At 49.1% G+C, this 23836-nt stretch overlaps 1 protein-coding gene and 1 pseudogene across 2 annotated transcripts in view; both read right to left on the reverse strand.

Moving 5' to 3' along the window:
- The window catches only part of Ube4B (Ubiquitination factor E4B), a 453934-nt gene that overhangs the window by 43170 nt on the left and 386928 nt on the right, over window positions 1-23836 (reverse strand). The gene's annotated exons all lie outside the window — the stretch shown is intronic.
- Window positions 20823-22408, reverse strand: LOC135908851 (tigger transposable element-derived protein 4-like; annotated as a pseudogene).

Below are 23836 nucleotides of genomic sequence, written 5' to 3' on the forward strand. Positions count from 1 at the left end.
TCATCGTAATTGGGAGGCCGCGTTTACGGTGGGAGGGGCCATTGCTTAAGGCAGTATGAGCCACTCATTGTCTTACGTAACGGATAGATTTAATTTCTGAAGAAACTTAATTTTGAATAATCGCAAATCGGGCAAAAGCAGCTAATCACGCCTCCGAGCAAACTCGAGACATCGAACGCAAGCGACAACGGCGGACTACGGGCATATCGTCAGTGACGTTGTTCTCTCCGTCGCAGCCGATTGTGTGTGTTACCGCATAATTCAGAAATACTTTAATGAATCCTCTAGATTAACCCAGTGATAAACACGGGCCGCACGTTTCAGCTTCGCTGGTTGACCATCTTCACGGAGTGGAAGAGCAGATGATATTTTTGTGTGTGTGTGTGTGTGTGGCTTGTGTGTTCAAAGACTGACCTCATCTTTCTTTTTGTTGCGCTTCTTTGGCGTGGCGAGAAGCCTCGGTGGGGATGAAGATCATCCTAACCACACACTTTGGCCAAATGTTCAGGCTTCTGAGCCTAAACTGCGCGAAACGTTAAGACGGCAGGAAAAAACACAGCTTCCGCGCTTCGGTCTAAGCGTTTCTTTCTTTCGTGCAGTTTACCCTTATTACAGTATGAACCAACTGGCCCGATAAATCTTATTGCTGTAGGTGGATACCGCTTTCTCATGGTATCACTAATTCGGACAAGGGAGAACGCCAGCGAGCGTGAAACACGCGCAAACTGCCCGTCCGCACGGGCTGAAGGCTGCGGCGAGGCGTCTGCAGTGGAGCCCGATGGAACGGCGCTGCCATCTGGCGGCTGTCACAGAAGTGGGGACACCGGCTGTAAGCGCGCGGGCGGAGAGTTTTACAACTGAAGCTAGTCTAGTAACGTTGGTTGGAAGGTACCCTGCATCCCAGATGGTGTTGAAAAGTGTGAGTAGTGTAAGTTGCGTGTCATTGTGTAAGTTTTTGAGCATTTCATACAAGATTCTATCAGATCCTGGTGCGGAACTCTTGCATGCACTCAAGGCAGCTTTCAACTCGGCAGCACTAAAAGGGCAATTGTACGGTTCATTCTGTCGGTGTTTATTGATGAGTGGCTTGCATTCTTCTATTTGTTTATATTTTAGGAAGGATTGCGAATAATGATTTGAGCTTGATACACTCTCAAAGTGCTCCCCAAGTGAGTTGGCCTGATCTTGCAGTTTATCTCCCTGTGTGTTTACCAGGGGGAGTGAATGTGTTTGCCGTCCTCTAATCCTATTTACTCTGTTCCAGGCTTTGGCCTCATCCCTAAACGAGTTAATACTTGATAAAAACTTGTGCCAACTTTCTCGTCTGGCCTGTCGGCGGGTTCGCCTGCCTTCAGATTTTACTTTTTTTAAAGTTGACTAGATTCTCTGCAGTGGGAGAAGCGCGTAGCAACCCCCACGCCCTGTTCTGTTTTTTACGAGCGATCCTACAATCGTCATTCCACCATGGGACACGCCGTTTGCAGGCCAAGCCTTTTACTTCTGATATGCATTTAAATGCGACATCTATTATGAATGCTGTAAAAAACTCGACTGCAGCGTCAATTCCTAACGAAGACAGGTCAGCCCATGAGATACTAGTTAGAGATAGAAATTTCTCCCAATCAGCTGTCTCAATCTTCCACCTAGGAGCGTATGGTGGATATTCGTTTTCTTTATATGATCTTAGCAGTATAGGGAAGTGGTCGCTACCGTAAGGGTTGTCGGTAATTTCCCATTCAAGTTCAGGCAGTACAGACGGGGAGACTATACTAAGATCTATTGACGAAAAGGATCGGTTTGCAAGAGAGTAATATGTGGGTTCTTTCTTGTTGAGAAGGCACACTCCAGAAGAAAAAAATTGGAGGACGCTTAAGCTTCGCCTTCAAGAGTGGGACGTGACAGCGTTCCCGTCGACCCGCCAAGGGGTATAAGACAATGCGCTACGGCACAGCAATCACTTACGATGCGCCCCGCATCGGACTTAGCGCCCACCTATCACGCGGTGAGCGTCGAGCAACGCAGCGTTCGGCGCGTCAACGAAACGTGCGCCTGAGCGAACGAAACGAACCAAAGAACTCGGTGTCTCGGAGGGGAAACGATCTACGCCAGCCAAACGTCGTGATCGGCACGGGCAGAGAGATAGATAGTAATCTAAACCGGATGCACGGCGAAGCGTCGTCAGGGGAGAGGGAGTCCTGCGACGCGCCTGGCAGCGGTCCCAATGCGCGCGCGGCGCGCCTCCTGTCGGGGCAGCGCCGTACATTGAGAGGAGGGGGTCTTCTGTGTTTGCCGCAAGATGGCTCTGCGTGTGCGGAAAGCGCAGAAGAAATGCAGCGGAAACGCACTTCGCAACTCGTGTAATTGTGACTTCTGTACGTTACATGTTCATAATTACCGATATACACCGCAGTATAACTTTCCACGGCTCGTTTCGAAGGCAACACCGCATTCACTAGAGGCGCGTTTGCACCGCTTGGAAGCATCGAACTCGTGGCTGAGTGGTAGCGTCTCCGTCTCACACTCCGGAGACCTGGGTTCGATTCCCACCGGGCCAATCTTGGAAGTTGCTTTTTATTTATGAAGCGCCTGCCGTGATTTATCGCTCACGGTCAACGCCGCCGACGCCGACACCCGACGCCGACGACACCGGCTTTTCTGCGACACGAGCTCCTTAACGCTATCGCGTTAAAAGGAACTGTTCAACAAGGCGACCTCACGCATCTATACGAGAGTCACCCCACAGGGAGCTGTGCGCATTGAAATCGCCAAGAACAGCATAAGGTTCTGGCAATTGATCGATCAAGGAGTGAAATTCATGTTTGTTCAGTTGGTAATGCGGGGGTATGTAAAGGGAGCAAATGGTGATGAGTTTGTTTAGTAGGACAACTCGAACCGCCACTGCTTCAAGGGGCGTTTGTAGCTCTAAAGGCTAACACGCAATACTTCTATGAGTAAGAATCGCAACACCACCCGATGATGCGACGGCATCATCGCGATCTTTGCGAAACGTAACATACGTACGGAGAAAGTTTGTGTGTTTAGATTTTAAGTGTGTTTCCTGTAAACACAGCACTTTTGGATTATGTTTGTGGATGAGTTCTTGCAAATCATCAAGGTTTCAAATCATCAACCGCCGTGGGGGCAGATGGCGTAACTGCCGACTCACTGCCTGTGGGTCGGACAGCCGCCGGAGGCCGTTGCGACGCTGCCCCCTTACGCGCCACATCGGCAAAGCTGCTCTTAGACAGGTATGACACCCGCCTACGTGCCTCCTTGAAAGATATATTTTCTTTGACTTTGATTGTCACAATCTCTTTTTCTCTTTTCCAGGACGGGCAGGCGCGCGAGTATGCGGCGTGCTCGCCATCACAGTTGACACAATGTGGAGTCTTCTGGCATGTTTCGGAGGAATGTTCAGTGTCACTACACTTGGCACATGTCAGCCGGCCTCGACAGTTCTGTGAACTGTGGCTGAACCTTTGGCACTTAAAGCATCTGAGAGGATTTGGCACGTATGGCCTAACACGAAGTTTGATATAACCGGCCTCGATGGGCTCGGGGAGGACACTTGAACCGAAAGTGAGTATAAGGTGTTTCGTGTTGATCTCTTTACCGTCTCGCCTGATCTTAATTCGCTTAACATTTATGACATTCTGTTCACTGAAGCCCTCCAAGAGTTCAGCTTCAGTGAGCTCTAGCATGTCATCGTCCGAAACAACGCCGCGGGTAGTGTTCATGGTACGGTGCGGAGTTACTGTTATTCGGGTCTCGCCAAATGAGACAAGTTTCGGCAGTTTCTCGTACTGCTTCTTATCGTGGAGCTCCGAGAGAAGATCACCACTTGTCATTCTCGACGCCTTATATCCTGTTCCAAAAACTTCAGTTAAAGACTTCGAAACAAGGAACGGTGAAATGTTACGCACTAGTTTGTCTGGGTTTTCTGAGTGGATCACATGATATCTAGGAAAGTTCTGGACTTGTCGTCCGAAAAACTGAAAGAGATCTTCGGTGTGCCCTCGTTTGTGAGGGCGATCAGGGAGTTTAGGAAAAGCGTTTTCCATGAGTACAGTAAGGTTTTCGGCCGCGATGCCGACCACCCACCATGGAGCCCAACAGGGGGACGTGACAGGAGTTCCTGCTAGAGAAACCCTGCCAACGCCAGCCGTACATCGCTGCTATAACCAAATACAGCATAACCAAGGCTGGCTAGCTACGCAAGGTTAACCCTTGCCGCCGGGAGACTAGGAAGTTAGCAGAAGTGAAGAGAAGACAGGAAAGATGAAAAAGGCGAGAGAGAAAGACGAAGATTGGAGAGGAGGACAGGAAAAGGCGACTGCCGATTTCCCCCGGGTGGGTCAGTCCGGGGGTGCCGTCTATGTGAAGCAGAGGCCAAAGGGGTGTGTTGCCTCCGCCGGGGGGCCTTAAAGGTCCAAACACCCAGCATCGGTTCAACCCCCAGGATCCCCTTTTCCCCAGACACGGCTAAGCCGCACACGGCTACACGCGGGAGGGTCCAACCCTCGTGTGCTCGGGTACGTGGTGTCGCAACACACCAAACGCCTGCTGACACAGATGTCCCTGCGGGGACATTTCTGTGGAAACAGCACCAGCATAATCATGTGGTTTAGGTGCAGATAAGCCCGAGCCCTCCTTGCCTGCCCTCGCTTGCCAGCTGAGACGACAGGAAAAAAGAATGTCGCGAACTTTAGTTTTATTCATCTGGTTTAATATGGTGCAAGGTGCCTCGATGTCCTCCTCACCTGCTGCTCAATTCAGGATGGGGACATTTCTTGAAGGAGCTGTGGCCACAGAGACCTGTCACCATAGCTCATGTCCGCCATTGTGTAGCCCACTTCCCGCGGAACCGGCACATGTTAACCTTGTGCGGCCGCCTGGCCGTGGTTTTCGGCACAGATTGCCTGGATGTTGTGCGCTGTTGTGCATGAACCACTCCAGAAATGGTTGGAGAAAGTTTAAATTTTTAACAAAGCAGAAAAGAAGACAAGTGGATCGCGAAATTCAAGCAGTGCCCAAGTGGTTCACTGGTGTCATAAGTGCAAGCCTGCAGTCTGGTGGTCCAGCAGCAGCGAGCACACATATTTAACAGCACTGTGAGGGTACCGGGCCGACACCAGGTGGCATAGAGTCACAGGCACGGGACAGTAGGCAATCGTGTGCGGCAGTGAGGGAGAACGCGGAAGGCGTGTGCGCGTGGTCGGTATGCTGGGAGCGCACAACAACAAACTGTGTGAGTCATGTTTTTGGCGGAGCAAGCCGCATGCAGTGTGGCAGGACAGAACACAGACTGTGTGTGTGTGTGCGTGCGCCGAAGATTTCCCGAAATAAAGAACGTACTTGACAAGTGGGGGCTCGTCTGACCGGACCTAACATGGAGGACCAAGAATCATCTAGTGCCACCCAGCCAGTTGTGCAGCCTCTCCTGCCTTCTTCAATCGTTTAAGGACTGTTGGCTTCGACCTCCAAGACAACAATGGAAATGGAGAAACTCGCGGATGATACATAGCTCAAATTATGAGCACCACACCACTGAACGATATGGAGCTTCTCAGGTGCGCAGTCCAACTGGCAGTCCTTCGCGTCCGAATTTACGGCGGAGTTTACCACCGCTGACTACAAGTTTAAAATAAAAGCAGAGCTAGATCAGTGCACTCAGCATCCGGCAGAAAACCTCCAGCGGTTCACTCACGTCATTGCTGAATACTATGACCGTATAGCAGAGCCTGTTTCAGATGCCGAAAAGGTGAAACACATGTGGAGACAAATGCATCCGACATTCCAAGACCTAACAGCCAGCATGAGCTTCGCAAACCTGCAAGAAATGGTGAAGGTGGCCGGCCCTATCATGGAACACGCTTGGCATCGCCTGTGCTACATGCCATTGCGACCACCGCGTATTGCACAAGCAGCAGCTCATTCGGCCTTCGGCTATTCATCTTCGCACACAACTGCAATGCCCAACCAAACCCTCCCGGCCCCCCAATAAGAGTGGCAGCTGCAACCTGCGGCAGTTTTGGCTTCCGAGTGTCCGTGGTCAACGACACTTCACGCTGGAGCCCTTCACCTGTGCCGTTCGCTCATATGCCAAACACACGTGGCTGTAGAGGTCGCCACAGTTCAGCCGTTTGTTAGGCTGCCACCAGAGTGTGGCGCCCCCTGTGACTGGCGTGTATATATATGTTCGGGCCCAATAAAGGGGGGGCATTCTCTTTTCGTCTAAGCAAGTGTCGGTAGACATTAGACATTAGACATTATTTATTCATCATGAATTTGTACATCAACATAGGCAAACAACTGTTGGGCCCATAGCCAAGGCTAGTGTGGGCCCATGTGGTATACATGCGTTTGTGCTGCGGCGATCAGGACAGTGATGAACAAATGTATATTGATTATACATAATTGTACAGGATGAGAAACAAGAGGGAAAAAAGAAAACATACATCAGTGCAACAATAGAATAGTGTTACAGAAAAAATATCACCACAAAGCAACATTCTTAACTAATTTTTGAGAAATATAATCTTTTTATGGAAAATAAAAAGTTACTGGCACTCTTCACTTCTATTGGTAAGGCGTTCCATATCTTTGTACCATGATACTGAATTAGTCTTTGACCGTATGTGTTTCGGGTAACTGGTAAATTGAAATTTATGTTAGTGGCGTGTCTAGTATTTCGTGTAGGAATCGCAAATATACTAAACGACAATGAGTGATTGCGACATATTATGTTATTCACTAAAATAGCAACTTTCATTTCGGCGGATAGGGTAAAGGGAAGTATTTTCAACCTGCAAAATAAATGACTGCTGGATTCGAATGGACAAGAAAACGTCATTATCCGCACCGCTCTCTTTTGTAAGCGCAAAATTGGATCCAAATATGTTTTAAATGTGGACGACCATGATTCGCAACAGTATGTCATATGACAATGAAAGAGAGAAAAGTAGATTATTTTCAGTACCGAAATATCGAAGCATGCCCTCGCCTTTAAGAGCCCATAACACGCTGACGCTAGCTTCGAACATACATTATCAATGTGTGGTTTCCAGTTTAAACTACTGTCTAGTGTCACGCCCAGATATTTAATTGTGTTCACCTGTTCCAGAATGCTATTATCAAGATATATTTGCAGGGGTGCACTGTTAACATGACTATGTCTAGAATGAAAAATCATGTAGTGAGTTTTAGCTTTGTTAAGTGTAAGTTTGTTTGCTCCAAACCACGATGAAACACAGATTAGTTCTTTATTAGCAATCTGTATGACTTCGTGAAGTGTTTTGCCTGTAAACACTAGTGCAGTATCGTCCGCGTACATGACAGCTTTGGCAGATGTGAGAATTGAAGGAAAATCGTTGACATACAAGGAAAATAAAATTGGTCCTAGGACAGAACCCTGTGGCACACCAGTTTTAACAAAAGAACACGAAGACGTAAAATTAGTAATTTTAACAAACTGCTGTCGGTTGGTTAAGTAACTAGCAAATAAATTTAAAGTACTGGCACTGAAACCGTAGTATTCAAGTTTCTTTAGTAGTATGGAATGAATAACTGTATCGAAAGCTTTCTTGAGGTCTAGAAATATTACTAGGGCTAATTCATTATTATGGAGTGCTTCGTTTATATGCTGCGACAACTCTAGTACTGCTGAGGACGTAGAGCGACCGGTTCTGAAGCCATGCTGAGATTCATTTAAAATGTTGTTTGTGCTCAGGTACTCTTTCAATTGAATAGAAATAACCTTTTCAAACACGGTATTAATAACACTCAAAACCGAGATTGGTCGATAACTTCCAGGGTCATTATTATCACCACATTTATATATAGGAGATACTTTAGCAATCTTTAGAACTTCAGGGTATGTACCGCGTGCGATATTAAGATTGAATATGATTGTAAGAACAGGGCAGAGAAGGTCAACGTTATCTTTTAAAACTTTGACAGTAATGCCATCGTGACCAGCCGCCTTGTTAGCATTCATATCGGTTAATATATTTTGTACTAGAGTATCTTCTATTGGTTTAAGGCAAAATGTACAGCACAATAACGGGTAATTAACATCACATGTCTGATGAGTTATACTGTCAGCTAGAACTGGCCCAATGTTGGTGAAGTATGTGTTAAACTCATCAACTTTTTCGGTGTCAATCCGGTCAGGAGCAATGTGCCTTTTCACAGGTGCACTAATTACGTTGTTAATAATGTCCCACATCTTTCTAGAATTACCTTGAGCCTTACGGATCAGTTGCGCGTTAAACTCTTTTTTCCTTATACGAATGATTGCAACGACAAAATTGCGGGATCTACGAAACTGCTGTAAATAGTACATATTATGTCTTTGCTGTTTCCACTTCTGATACCAAGTGTCTCTTTCCTTAATGGCACTTAATATAGTCTTAGTCATCCATGGACACAACGGCTGCTCGTACCTGTGATTATTGGTTGTTGTGCATTCAGAGATGACACGGGAGAGGGTTTTCAGTAGCTTGTCACATTCGGTATTGTTGTCTGCAGTGAGTACGTCAGAGAAATTTATCTTCTTAATTTTTTCACGAAGCAGCGAGTAATTTATTCGACCTGTGCGTGGATTTAGTTTATTCCTAGTAATGCTTCTATCACTAGGTATTAATGCAAAGACAGGAGAGTGATCTGTTATACTCGTGTTGTATACACCTGCGAGAATATTATTGTGATTGCATAGAATATGGTCGATGATTGTGGCTGAGGTTGCTGTAATTCTTGTGGGTTGAGAGATTGTGTTCTTGTAATTGTATGATTGTAATAACAAAGAATAATCGGCATTTAGGTCTCCGTAAGTGTCTATGTTGAAGTCCCCGGTTACAACTACAGAGTTAAAGTTTCTATCGGTCAAACCGGAAAGAATGGTTTCCAGAACACTGTAAAACTGTTGTAAAATTGAACTGGGTGGTCGATAGACTACGCCTATGACCATGCCTGTAGGTATTGCGATAAAAAGTGATTCGATGTTATCATTACTTATAAGCAATTGAGGCATTTCGATGTGGGTTAGTTCTTGTCTAACATATAAGGCAACACCTCCGCCACGCGATGAAGTCTGTCTTGGGTTAGATAGAAAATGATAACCGGAAATCGGAATGTGTTCGCTGTTTCTTAGCCATGTTTCCGAGAGCGCAATGATGTCGTAGGAAAATTGATGCTGCGCTAAAAATGCGCACAATAAATCTTTGTTTCTATTCAGGCTTCTGATGTTGCAGTGAAGTATAGACATGCATGGTTTTGCATGAAATTCGGTGTTAACTTCAGTGATTGAATATGCCATAAGGACGAAAAGGAGTAGCTAGTTAGAGATATGAACACTAGATAACGTTGGCTAGGTCTTCTTCAGTTCTTATGTGCAGTACAGTGGAATTTTCAAGCTTCCTCATTAGGATCTTAGATTGTGACACCCAAGCGAACTTCCAGTTTTTATCCCGCTTCGTTTGTATGGCTTTGCCGAGCAAGATCTTGTACTCTGGACGTGTTGGTCCGTCCCTGCGTGCCCATGCCTCGCGGCACTAACCACGCAACATGGTGCCAGAAGTGGCCGGATAATGCCCCCCTGCCTTAGCCCTCACCTCATAGGAAGGCACCAAGATGTCCCTCGAGACCGGCAAGCCGCCAAAACTGTACGGCGTCAACTTCCAGCTGCTGGCACCGTTCAACTTCGCAAACCCGCCAACGTAGGCGGCATGGCTCAGCCGCTACGAAGACTACGCAGCGGTTTCAGGACTTATGCAAACGTCGGAAGACATGCAGGTACGCTCGCTACTGTACTGCATGGGGCCCGGAGGCCCGCCCGCTTCTCGAGACTTTCTCGCTCGACGCCCAGTCGCTCGCTTCATACCAAGCCGTTGCCACGCGCTTCACTGAGCACTTCGTGCACCCGGCAAACGAGCTTTATGAGTTGTCACGGTTCCACAGACGTGTTCAGCTACCTGACGAAAGCATCGACACGTACTACGCAGAACTGCGCAGGATGCCCAAGTTCTGTAACTATCCGTCTGCTGCTGTAGAGGAAAGGCTCGTACGCGACTGGTTCGTCGTCGGCCTCTGCGACTCCCGTCACTCGGACCAGCTGTGCCGGAACGCGAAGTTGACGCTCTAGGGAAAAGGCGTTGCCCCAGAATCGCATCGAGCACTCCCGCGAGCTCAACCTCGACACCACAAAAGCTAACAAGTTCCCCTCTCGTCATCGCTCCAGCGCTAAGCCTCGTTCACCGCAGCCGCAAGCAGAGCGCTCACGCGAGCCGTCCACATGTGAATTCTGCGGCCGTGCGCCTTCTCGACGTTCAGACTGCCCGGCCCGTCGCTCCACCTGCAACTTCTGCGAAAAGAAAGGCCACTTTGCCGAAGTATGCCGCTCTCAAAATTTCAAGCCGTACAAGCTCAGCTACGTTCATCTGCATGCCGTCGCGACGCCCGCCACCACAAAGTCCGTCGACGTCACCGTTGATGACTACACAGCGCAGTTCAAGGTTGACTCCGGAGCCGAAGTATCTGCCGTTCCCAGCGACTTTCCTACGTTGCCCGACAAACTCGACCAAGTCGACACACTGCTCACTGGCCCGGGAGGACAGCCACTGCGCGTGCTGGGCTCGTATATGGCATGACTTCATTGGCAAGAGAAAACAAGCTGTCAGCACCTCTATGTGATCCAGTCTCTCACTGTGCCTCTTCTGGGACTGCCAGCGTTCCAAGCCCTCCAAGTAGTTCGATTTTTTGATCAACTCAAGACTACAAAAGCGACGCTGCACACCGAGCTCTTCAATGGGTTGGGCACTCTCAAGGACGAATACAACATCCGGTTGAAACCCGATGCCATACCTTTCTCGCTAAGCGTACCTCGCAGGATCCCCATCCCGCTGCTCGAGATCGTCTGCCGCGAGCTGGACAAATTGGAAAGCACAGGCGTGATTCGTAGGGTCGACAAGCCAACACCATGGTGCTCCGGTCTCGTCATCGTTCGGAAAGGCGAGGGTTCCTACCGCCTCTGCATCGGCTTGACACAACTGAACAAGGTCGTCCTCCGGGAATGACATATTCTACCAACTGTCGAGCAAGTCCTTGGTCGCCTCGGCGATGCAACAGTTTTTTCAAAGCTGGACGCGACAGTAAGCTTCCACCAGGTGAAGCTCTCTAACGACTCCCAAGAGCTTACGACATTCATCACCCCATATGGCCGATACTGCTTCTGCCGGCTCCCCTTTGGCATCACCTTCGCACCAGAGTACTTCCAAAAGCAGACGGCAAGAATCCTGGAGGGCCAAGAAGGAGTCGCCATTATGACAGAGGATATTTTGGTTTTTGGACACAGTCGCCAGGAACATGACGCCAGACTGAGCCAGGTGCTATCTTGCCTTGCAAAAGCAGGTATCACATTGAACTAGGACAAGTGTCGTTTTGTGGTACCCGAGGTCTCCTTCCTCGGAGTCGTCGTCTCAGCACAGGGCATCAAGCCAGATCCGGGCAAGGTCGAAGCAGTCAAAGCCATGGAAGCTCCAACGGACGTCACCGGCGTTAGAAGACTGCTCGGAATGGTGAATCATCTTGCCACATTCTTGCCACACATCTGGGACGTCACGGCGCCCATCAGAGCCTTACTGAACAAGTCTGCGAGTTGGGTGTGGCAGCACAAGCAAAAGGCAGCATTCGAGAAAATCAAGGAACTCTTGACGCCAGACAGGTGCATGGCCAAGTACCACCCGTTGTGCGCCAATACGGTGTCTGCAGAAGCAAGCTCATTCGGACTCGGCGCAGTTTTGCTACAGACGCAACACCCTCAGGAGAGCGCTGCCCAGTCGCATTCGCTTCGAGGTCAATGACCGAGACCGAGCAGCGTTACTGCCAGACTGAAAAAGAAGCATTGGCAACGACGTGGGCTACCCAAAGGTTCGATGAGTTTGTCCGTGGCATCCCCTTCGACGTCAAGAATGACCACCTGCCACTCGTTTCACTTCTGGGCAAAATGGAACTGGACATGTTGCCGCCTCGTATTCAGAGACTACGGCTGAAGACCATACAATACCAGTTCCATATGCTGCACGTGCCAGGAAAGCTGCTAGCCACAGCCGATACGTTGTCGCGCATCACCTACAAGCCACCCACTCATCTGGACACTATCGAACTTTTTGCAGCACAGTTAGTCGGCTGCACGTTGGAAGTCTTGCCACTCAGCCCTAAAGACGTGCGACAGGCAAAAGAGTCCGATGGCTAGTGCAAGGCCCTCGTTTCCTACTGCCAGCATGGTTGGCCAAAACACCAAGATACCACTGCACCTCTCAAAGTACGCTTCTGTGGCAGACGAGCTCTCTGTCTGCGACGGTGTTCTGCTGAAAGGCGCCTGGATAGTCATCCCATCGTCCCTTCGACCAGCGGTCTTGACGCTGTTGCACGAAGGTCATCAGGGTATCAACAGGACCAAAGCCCTAGCTCGAGAGTCAGTTTGGTGGCCCGGTATCTCGACAGATATCGCCTCTCTCGTTGCCAACTGTGAACAGTGTGCTTCCACCCGCGTGAACTTTGCCGAGCCCCTACTCTCCATGGCCCTACCTGGACATCCCTGGGAATTCCTTGGAATGTACTTGTTCCATCTCAATGGCCAGACGTTCATCCTGGTGGTGGACTATTACTCAAGGTTCCCCGAGGTGGTGACCCTGAGGGGCACGACAGCCCAGGCAGTCACTGACGCTCTTAAATCCATCTTTGCCCGCCATGGAATCCCGCAAGAAGTCAGGTCAGACAACAGCCCACTGTTCTCGTCGCAAGAGTCTGCGGCGTTTACAGCATCATACGGCTTTAACCATGGGACCAGCAGTCCCCACTACGCTCAGTCGAACGGAGAGGCGGAGAGGGTGGTGCATACAATCAAGGACTTGTTTCGCAAGTCAAAGGATCCTCATCTGGCTCTGCTCAGCTATCAGGATACTCCAGGAGTCGACGGCTTTAGTCCAGCCCAACTGTTGATGGGACGTCAACTCAGAACCAGAGTCCCAAAGCAAGACTCCCAGCTACGTCCCAACTGGCCGCCAACAAAAGACGTCGTCACCAAGGATATGGCTTACAAGCAGAAGCAGGCCGACAACTACAACAGGCATCATGGAGCTTGAGACTTACCGCCACTCCAAACAGATCAGCTTGTCGGGGTGCGACCTGATCAAGTGCAGGCTACGGTCCTCAGTCCGGGGCAAAGACCAAGAAGCTACGTGGTCGAAACGTAGCAAGGTGGCACCCTACAGCGCAATTGGCGTCACATGGTGCCTTTTGGGCCTACTGCCTCCGGAGAGGAACTACCACCACTGCAGCAAGTTCCCTGTCAGGAACCTCAGCCTGCCAACATCATGGAATCAACAATCCCCCTCGGACAGTCTGTGCAACAGTCCCCTGCAGCCAGGGCCTGCAGTGACGGTGTGACACGAACACTTTACGGCCGGCCTATTGTTCCGTTGCACCGTTTGAACTTGTGAAACTTTTGATGAGTTTGGCTTCCCGAATCCCTCCCGTCTAACCTTCAATGCTTCAAGGGGGGAGATGTAGAGGTCGCCACAGTTCAGCCCTGTTTGTTAGGCTGCCACCAGAGTGTGGCGCCCCCTGTGACTTGCGTGTATATATATGTTCGGGCCCAATAAAGGGGGGACATTCCCTTTTCGTCTAAGCAAGTGTCGGTATGTGTCTGTGCATCCCTGCGTGCCCGTGCCCCGCGGCACTAACCACGCGACAGGGGCAACTACACGTTGTCACCACAACAACTTGGGAAAGCTCCTCAGAACATCGGGTTTCAAGCGACGCAAGGTATCCCACAGTATCACGCGTCAGCGGTGTGGCGGTTTTGGCCACACTGCATGTCAATGCGCTACTGCTAGGCCAGGCAGCCAACCCCGCTGTTTACATTGCAATTCCCGGGCACACCTGCAAGCCGATTGCCCGGGAAATGGACGAGCGTAGCCGCTTCTCCAGCCGATGGCTACGCGACGTTCCTGCAAGTGCTCGCAACAGTTGGAAATAAAGAACCACTGCTTGAACTGTGATTGGTAACAGTGTCCTTTATGCGCTCATAGACACTGGGGCAAGCGTGAGCTTATAGATAGACGTGCCATCGCAGAAGCCAAGTGCATGAGAGCCACCTCCAGGGAAGAAGCACGAACCCTGAGGCTTGCTCAGGGCGGGTCACTAGCTGCACAATCGGTTCGCTGTCGTATTCGTTGGCAAGGTGGTTCCAGGAAGCAGCGTTTTCTTCTTTTGCCAGAGCTGTGTCACGATGTTGTCCTTAGGAAGAATTTGCTTGAGGTGGCAAGTATTTTTCTCCACATGGGCCTTGGCAGATGGTCACTGCGCTCTAACCCATATGGGCTCGTCAAATTTAAAAAGGCACCGAAGCGGCCATGTGCGTCGGATGCTGGACACTGACCCCTGCCAGTCTGTAAGACAGCGTTGCAATGCGATAAGCAAGGTCAAGAGCCTGATGAAATGTGGCCAGCTCTCTACAGGCACTTTTTGCAGATGTGCAGGATGTATGCTACAATACCACTGAGAGTGGCAAGTGTAGTCTAGAGAACCTTCGGGAGGAGCAAAAGCAGAAACTTAATAACATCCTTGCAGACCATAACCATATTTTTACCACTCTGCCAGGTTGCACGTCCTGGTGGTTCACAAAATAGACACAGCCAGGCACCCACCAGTTAGATGCAAGCTGCGCCCAGTTAAGAGCCAAAAGAGAGAAATTCTTGATGGGTGTATTCAAGATTTGCTGGACCAAGACCTCATTGAGCCCTGCTCCAGTTCCTGTGCCAGTGCCCCAGTACAGTATTAGTAAAGAAGAAAAGTGGAGGATATCGCCTTGTGGTCGATTACAGACGCTTAGATGCAATCACAACTGCACCAGTATATCCCAAGCCCCGCACAGACTGGGTACTGGCCCAGCTCGGCTGCGTTAGGTAGTTCACAAGCCTTGACCTTGCTCAGCGCTTCTTTCAAGTGTCGGTTGCTCCCGAAGATGTACCGAAGCGTGCATTCCTGTGCCATAGAGGAGTGTTTCAATTTAAGCAACTGCCATTTGGGGCAGCAGGTGGGCCAGCAACATTTCAGTCTCTCATGGACAAAGTGTTATAAGGCATAAAACACAACTACTGCATGACATTTCTTGACGATGTGCTCATTTATCCAGAAACTCTTGAGGACCACCTACAACATATCGATGAGGTACTCCGAAGAATTCGCTCTGCAGGTCTGACAATCAATCCCAGCAAAGTTACATGCTGTGAACAGGCATTAAAGTTCCTTGGACACGTAATCTTTCCAGGCAAATGACAACCTGACCCGGACAAGGTGCAAGGTGTCGCAGAGTTCTCATGCCTTAAAACAGTCAAGGAGCTCCAAATGTTTTTGGGCCTTGTGAGATACTACAGAAATTTTATCCCCTGGTTTTCTGACAAAGCCGGACCCCTGACAGCTCTCCTCAAGAAAGGAGCCCATTGGGTTTGGGGTGCTGAGCAACAGACAGCATTCGAGACTCTGAGGCTAATGCTGGCAGGAGAGGCGACTGTGATATTGCCTGACTTGAACAAGCCCTTTGTGATTGAAACAGATGCCAGTGGCATTGGCATATCGGCAGTGTTGTTGCAGGAAGTTGAAGTTGAACTCAGGCCTGTGTCATTCATAAGCAGGACCCTCAGTGCTGCGAAAAAGAATCATACTGTCCAAGAATGGGAATGCCTCACTGTGGTGTGGGCTGTTGATAGATTCCGGCCGTATGTAGAATTCACATCATTTGAGGTACATTGTGACCATGCATAATTGTCTTGGATGTTTACAACTGAGCAGACATCGTGCAGAGTGCGACGCTGAGTGCTGAGATTACAAGGGTTCAAGTGTACAGTGTTCACGGAATGAAACGCGTCAACTTAGGGCTAACTAATGTGTATACTTTCGCTTCCACCGGCTGCATTTCGTGACACACTGACGTAATTTTAATGCGTACACTTACATTGGAGTCCCCGTAACGTTTGGTGTCCAGATTTCTAGCCACATGACATAGTACTCTCGAGTACTTTGCACACATGTGCAGGGTTCTACTAAATGCTCCATGTCGTGTTTCATTTCATGAGCACTGTACCATAAGGCATCATAAAGGATGGGCCAACATCCCAGCGGATGCACTAAGCAGATGCCCCATCCCTGCCATCGAATCTACTCATCCTTGTTTGGCGGAGGACTGGTTTCCAATCGAAATGCAAGAACCACAACAAGCCATTCGTTTTGAACAGGCAGCCCCGGTTAACGTGACTGATGTGTCCCCACTCACCGACACTGGAAAGTTCCATTTGGAACAACGCAAGGATCCACTGCTGCTGCAATCGCTATAATACTTAAAGTCTGGCATGCTACCTGGTGACGCTAAAGAGTCCAAAAGGGTACAGGACCTAGCTGATGACAGCGAAATCTCGAACAATGGTATCCTTATGTACAAGGTCAGTGAATGTGAGGTCGCCTGGCTTCCCGAAAACCTACGAGACATGGCACTGAAGATGGAGCATGACCACCCCCAAAGTGGGCATTTAGGTTTTTTTTAAAACTTGGAAAGGTGTGAAGAGCCGGTACACATGGCTCCGCATAAACTTCGATATTGCCTGTTACATCCGCAGCTGCCAACAGTGCCAGGCTTTTCAAACCCTACCGGCAAAAACCAAAAGTACTGATGGACAGTTCATGGGCCACCCACCCAAAGCAGCAGCTAAGTCTGGACCTTATTGGGCCACTGCCCACAACCCCTCGGCGCTACAAGTACATCGTGGTAGTGCTGGACAAGTTCACAAAGTTTGTGGAGCTTTTCCCATTACATGCACATACCTACAAATTGATCATCGATAAAATGATCTATTTTTTTGCCAGCACGGTATGCCTAGCTCCATCTCTAGCGACAATGGCAAGCCATTCATAAGCAAACTGTGGAAAGGCATTCTCCAGCACTGGGGAATCAAGGAGAGCCACACAGTCCCACACAGACCAGCAGGACAGACTGTGGAACGCCATAATGCAACGGTTAAACAATGCCTGGTGGGCTACTGCACTACCCACAGGGACTGGGGCAAAAGGCTGCCCAAAGTGGTGTCTGAATGCGCGCGTCTAAAAGTGTAGTTACTGGCTTTATGCCTGCCTTGTGTATGGGCGGGAACTACGGAACTCGTGGAGCCATCACAATCAGGCAAGGCAGCTGGCACCGAGGTGCTCCCTTCTGCACCTCATGCCCTAGCTGCTGAACTGAATGTGCACCTTACCACCAAACTTTGGCAAAAGCCAGCCAGGCAAAGTATGACAACAAAAAGTACACTCCAGCTACCTTCCAGGTTGGAGACTTGGTTCTCCGGGACACGTACCTGCTAAGTAAGGCAGCCATTGGATTCACAGCCACGTTTGCCCCTTGACGCACAGGGCCATTTAGAGTGACTGCACACATCGGATGCAATACCTACAGGCTCAGAAACCCGGCTACAGGGAAACAGAAAGGCCTCGCTAATGCAGACCAGCTGAACCCTTCTTATGCGCCTTGGAAGTCCTCTTCACAGGATAAAAAGGGAGGGGGATCTGTGAGGGTACCGGGCCAACACCAGGTGGCGCAGAGTCGCAGGCACGAGACGGTAGGCAACTGTGTAAAGTAGCAGGCATGGGACGGTAGGCAACAGCGTGTGGCGGTGAGGGAGAACAAGGAAGGCGTGTGGGCGCGGTTGGCATGCAGGGAGCGCACGACAACAAACTGATTAAGTGAACTAATCAGCGGAGCAAGCCGCGTGCGGAGCGGTGCGAAGGAACGCAGACTGCGCGCGTGCCGAGGATTTCCCGAAATAAAGAATGTACTTGACAGCACTGAAGGAATATGTTTGTGATGGCAACAACCTTTTACTATCTGAGCAATGCAATTATGAGCCCCCTTAAGTCTTGTGAAGAGCATTGTAGGAGCATCAACAGTGCTTAATCAGCGCACTTACTACGAAATCGCCAGTGCTGATCGTAACTGCGTACCTGAGCAACTTGTTACAGTTCCATCTGGAAATGTGTGAGCAGCAAAAGGAAGCCCTGGAGAAGATGCTCATCTGAAGCTATGAAAAACAGGCTGCCCATAAGCCCCCTTCATCAAGTTGTAACAAGGGTGGTTAATGAAAATGTAAAGACTTGAGGAGCAGTAAGCCTGCCTCGAGCTTTGAAGTTGCCCTGATGTGCCCTGTACACAGCACATGCTGTTAGATATGGAGCTGTTTCCTGCGCCTACTTCGAGTTCCCCCGGACCACATCGAATCGCAGCACATTCCAGAGGAGCGCCCGAGCAAACAAGTTGAAGGCCACAAGACACGTGCAAACAAGTTTGCGGCCCCCAGGTCGTGTGCCGCCGAGGAACTATTCAATGCTTGAGTTTTCCAGAAAGCGAGGGGATAGCACGGCATTGTTGGAAGTAAAGTGGGTGCCAAACCAAGACGGCGGTAATGCGCCGTGACAGCCGGACGTGCCGGGAAGGCCCAAGCGTACCTCTTCATCGCCTTTGAAGAAGACATTTGCTACCACTGTGGGGCCGTAGCACCGAGAGCAGGTGGGCCCTCGGACAATGGAGCATGAGCACCCCCCCATTCTCTGCCTTGGAAGAAGCGCATTGCAAGTCTGCGAGGCAAGACCGCAGAGAGCCGCCAGGTGTGACACCGTGGCACGGACGCCAACCATTGGCCGAAAATGGCGTCATCTGAGCGGACTCTCCCATTGGTCGAACATTACGCGACTTCCAGTGCTCGAGGGGTTTAAAAGAAGCATTCCAGAGAGACCAGAGCATTCCCTGATTCCCTGATTGACCTCTCTCGAACTTCTTGCCGCGGGCCGCAGCGTCCGAGTTGCTGCCGGCCCGTAATGACTGTACGACTGTTACTTGAGTCTCACCTCTCTGTATATAATGTAAAATATATCCTCCCAAGTTTGTTTCCATCCTGAAGTCCGTCCTTCAACCCCTACAATGCCCACTTTCATTTTACTTTAGAAATGTGCTATAATGTTGGCTCCTTTTGTCAACACAATTCTTGTCATGCTATGCTTTTTCTATTCCTTTCTTTCCTGTAATTATTTGCATTTTATGCTGCAGAGCTCGCTTCAGGGTAGAAGCCAGTATGCCAGTCCATTGAAATAGGCCTTCAAAAGCTTGCTCTGTGTGTTTGTTACACGTTCTTTTAGACTATGAGTGTACAGTCGCCGACCGATAAATCGGACACCGATAATCCGGTCGTGCTTGTTCATTTGGACACCTTCGCAGCACCGCCAATGAATGGCCCCATAGACTTAATGTGTAAAGACGACCGATATTTCGGACAGCCGCCAGCTCTACCGCCATTATCTGCTTTGGCAACCTTGAAGAGACATCAAGTATGGCCTCAGAGATCTTATACTAGATGGTAATCTCTGAGGCCTTGCCTTGATCTATGCTCTACGCCTCCGAGAGTTAACTGCAACTGCCAATCTTGGAGGCCTTGCCTGAATTGCGACGTCGCATCAACATTGCGATCATTACATCTTTTTCTGGCACCCCTGCTCACGGCCCGCTATCGCCATTCTGTTTGTTGAGCTTGCCTTGTGCACAACATTCTGCCATGATGTGCTTGTTTGTTTAGTATGGGTTCCAGGCAGCACTCTGCTGACTCCAACAAGCCTTTCTCATGAAGTATTTATAGGCTGTGTCAAATGTAATCAACAGTGCCCCTGCAGTTCAACCCCAAACGAGTCTCGAGTCCCAGTCCAAATGAGCCAGACGCCTCAACTGAAGAGGCTGAACTGCTGCCTACCACAATGATCTTAAATGCGGACATCATTGGTGACTTGCTAGGCTGCGGTGCGCTGACTCCTGCCGCCGTTTGATCTGAAGACTTTGCAGACATCGACAGTGCGTTTTTTTTTCTGTGTGCTGAACTGAATGATGACGAAATAATTGAGCACATTCTCTCACTGTCAAGCAGTAACTCTGACTTGGATGATGAAGTGCCGTGTGCTCCAGAGCCTTCCTCATGCGGATCTGACTCAAGCCTTTGCACTCCTTGCATCGGCGTACAGTGAAACCTAAAACTGGCAGAAATACAGGCCCACTTGGTTCCACGAAAGTGGAAGTGCGTGCAGCAACACATCGACCACTTGTTCGGTACACAGGGGCCTTAAAACTAATGGTGAACTAAAGGTGGTCGCCTTTAGATACATTCATTTTTTCAAACATTCGATAGTTTAGACTTATCTACGTTCCCCGTTGAGTCCGAATTTTCGATCGTCGACTGTATTCCATGCTAGTCTGAAAAGTAAGCATGTGCGAATATTGCATAGACTTTGAATCGAATATCGAATCGAGAAGAAAAGACAAACATTAAATCAAATACTAAATATCAGAAAACTTAACAAAAGCTTTTATGCTTACTAGTATCATGTAAAAACAGTGTTGCACATGCTCAGGAGGCTAATCATATTACTTAACAAAATTCTTTCTAGCTAACAGTAACTCTGGCAAATAGGAATGTAAATTTATAGTATGCTCTAGTCCTATTAAGGGGGACATCAAATTTTGATAATCTAACAGAGTGCAGTCCATTTATAACAATATCGAGAAATACGAAAAATATGATCGTTATAATCGATGATCGCCATATCTGGACTGCCGTAAAAAAACAAAAGCCTACAAACGTACCTCGAGCTCTGAAGCCAAATTCACCACTAACACTAAATAATAGATGTTGTAGAAAGTAGACTGTGAAAAACAAATATTTATAGCACCAAACGTCCAGTCAAGCATTAGGGACACTGAAATCAGACATCTGCACTTGCTTTTGCGGCAGTTTCAGCTTCACAACCGTGGTATGCATAGCTTCCAGCTGCTGCGCAAACACCGGTGGAAATCCTTTGGAATGCATAAAATCAATTAAGGAGTCAATCGACAACAATGCACTTTGCGTGGCCATCGAGGTCGGGGGAAAGGAGCCACTGTCAATTTCGTTGTCACTGCCGCTGCTGCCGTAGCCACTGTCCCACAACATTGCGTCTGTCATGACAACACACCTTTGGCGATCACCTCGTCGGTGATCTCATCACAGAATGAGGCAGCACTGTCTGCAGTCAAGGACTCCTCCATCAACTCACCACCTGAGTCACCAGTAGCGACGTGCTCCCAGAGCTTGGTTAATTCGGCGGCATCCACCGTGTTGGTCTTGCTATCAGTAGGGGAGGTAGGTTCGTCCTGGCGCACAAAGCCCGCCTTTCTGAAGCAGTTTTGTATGGTGGACTGCTTCACCTCATACAATGCACCATAGACAAAGTGCACAGCCTTCAAAAGTCTGATTTTCAGCTCAGGGGGCCTGTCTGTATGGCCCGACGTGCCAGGAGCTGTGCGGTCAATTACTAAGATTAGCCATTCCAGCTTGTCGCCAATATAAGGCTTGAGTTTGGCTATCACGCCGGCATCCAATGGCTGCTATCTGCCATCATGTGGGGAGGCAGAAAGATCAATTCGACCGATGTTAGCTTCGGGTTAACGCTGTGTGCGCTACAGTTGTCCAGTAACAACACTACTCTTCTTCCTTGACTTTCAATTATGCTGTCCAACTCGAGCAGAAACTCCTCGAACAAGCTGCAGGTCATCCACCCCTTCTTATTGCTGTGAGGGGGATGTGCCGATTCTTGAAGCATGCTGGCTTCTTGGATCGCCCAATAATGAAAGGCCTGAGGTGACGGCTGCCACCCACGCTAACTCACAGCAACACAGTCACCCCAAGTTTAGAGTGCTTCCTGCCGGGGCATGTATCTCCTTCAAAAGTGTACGTCTTCAACGGCAACATTTGAAAAAGAAGACCAGTTTTGTCACAGTTGTAAATATACTTGTCTGCGTAACGCTCCAGCACACCAGGCAGCTTTGTCAGTAAGTAGCCACTGCTGCTTCACCTGCATAACCAAGGACACCGCTTCCCCTACCACATCTTTATACACGATGCCATGCCGCTTTTTAAAACGCTGAATCCAGCCTCCTCCAGACAAAAAATTTGGCTGTCCCAGAGGAAAAGTGAAGTTTTTCGCTTTGGCACCAAGTATTGGCCCACTGATTGGCACATTATGCATGGGTTGTGATAAACCACTGGGAAAGAGACTCTTCCACATCGGCATACAAAGGGTCCCCAACCCTTGTCCACTGAACAGCATGGCCACTCATACTTCCCGCCTTCCCAATTGCGGTGCTCCCAGTTTTCAGAATTGTAGATATTGTCAACTGAGAGGGCTCATATTTCTTCATGAGGGTGCTCACCTTGAAGCAGCATTGAAAATGCAGTAAAATTTGCATCTTCGTGTCAAGCGACATAGCTTTACGCTTTGTTGGCGCCATCTTTGAACTGTGCTGTCTGCTGCTTCGGTGGTTTCAGCTGTGAGGTTGCTACTGCACTCTCTGTGAGAGGAACTGAGTTGGGGGATGGGCGCCACCGTGCCGCTTTGCTTTGGCCTTTTCTTTCTCGTTTTCTTTCTCTCTCTTTCGGTGCGATTGTAGGCGATGTGCAAAAACATGAAGCAGCTGCCGCCATCTTATGCCGTGTTGCGCCAACTTATGATGCTCTCCGGTGTGTGGGCGGTACGGGCAGGATGGAACGCACTGCATCATAATGGCGGCAGATACAAACTCGCGCAGGTGAACATTGCCCAATTTTGGCATCATTTGTTTCAGAGAAACCAAGCAATGCAAATGTCAGGATTATTCTGCATGGCAAACGCTGTCCTGATGGCAGAATTTTAATTGTTATATTGAATATGCAGTGAATAACCTATCCTTATATATGGTTTCTCCCCCCATAGACCTAATGCATAAAATGACACTGTGACCTTGACCCATCGTTGTAACCGATATATTGTTATATGTGGTATCGCTATAAGTGGACTGCACTGTATTTGCCTTTAGTTTCTTGAATAGTGGGCCATACAGTGCTTATTCGCAATTTTCTATTGCTGAAGAAGTATCGCTTTCCAATTTTCTTCCGGAAAACGGGAAGCTTTTTCCATCTTTATGGCAGGTAGTTTCTGTGGTTCATTGCCAGTTCATTAAGGGGAAAGTGGGAAAGGTGCATCACGTCACTTGGCATTGCTCCACACAGTCATTCATGCCGCGCTTGTCAACCGTGGTTGGTGTTGATGGTAAAGAGTGCTCAAATTGGGAGGCTCAAAGCAAGTTGACGCAATGTCCCCCCCCCCCCCCCTTTTTTCCGTCTCAGCATGCTAGTCCCATGATATTGCTACGGGGATGTTAGGAGTATAGAAGATTATATTTACAATATATATACAAAATGAGTCTGAGTAGTTAATATGGCTGACCACCAACAACGTGCAGCTGCCAGCGCCTCACAATCTTCTTCCTCTTTTCGTTCATCCTTCCGTAACAGGACCCCCGGGTGGTGAAGTGCTGTCTTTGCGAATGGTAGGCGAAGAACTACGAGCGAAGTATGGCTTCAGCTGCGAAACGTGCACGACATCAACAGGCGGCGGACTTGAGGATGGATAAAACCGTAACGGCGCAATCTCGTAATTGACATCATTACCTTGACGTAGGACTTCATAAGGCCTTGTGTAGCGCGAGAGAAGCTTCTGGGAGAGGCCGACCCGATGACATGCTGACCAAGGCAGCACCCAAGCACCTGGGGCGCACTGAACATCACGATGGCATTGGTCGTAACGCTTTTTCTGCAGATGCTGCGAGGCTAATAAGTGAGATCTGGCGATTTGACGGGCCATGTAAGCGCGATCACTGCCTTTGCAAGCGTACTCAGTG

The sequence above is a fragment of the Dermacentor albipictus genome, chromosome 2 (genome assembly GCF_038994185.2).
Source record: "Dermacentor albipictus isolate Rhodes 1998 colony chromosome 2, USDA_Dalb.pri_finalv2, whole genome shotgun sequence".
Lineage (NCBI taxonomy): Eukaryota > Metazoa > Arthropoda > Arachnida > Ixodida > Ixodidae > Dermacentor > Dermacentor albipictus.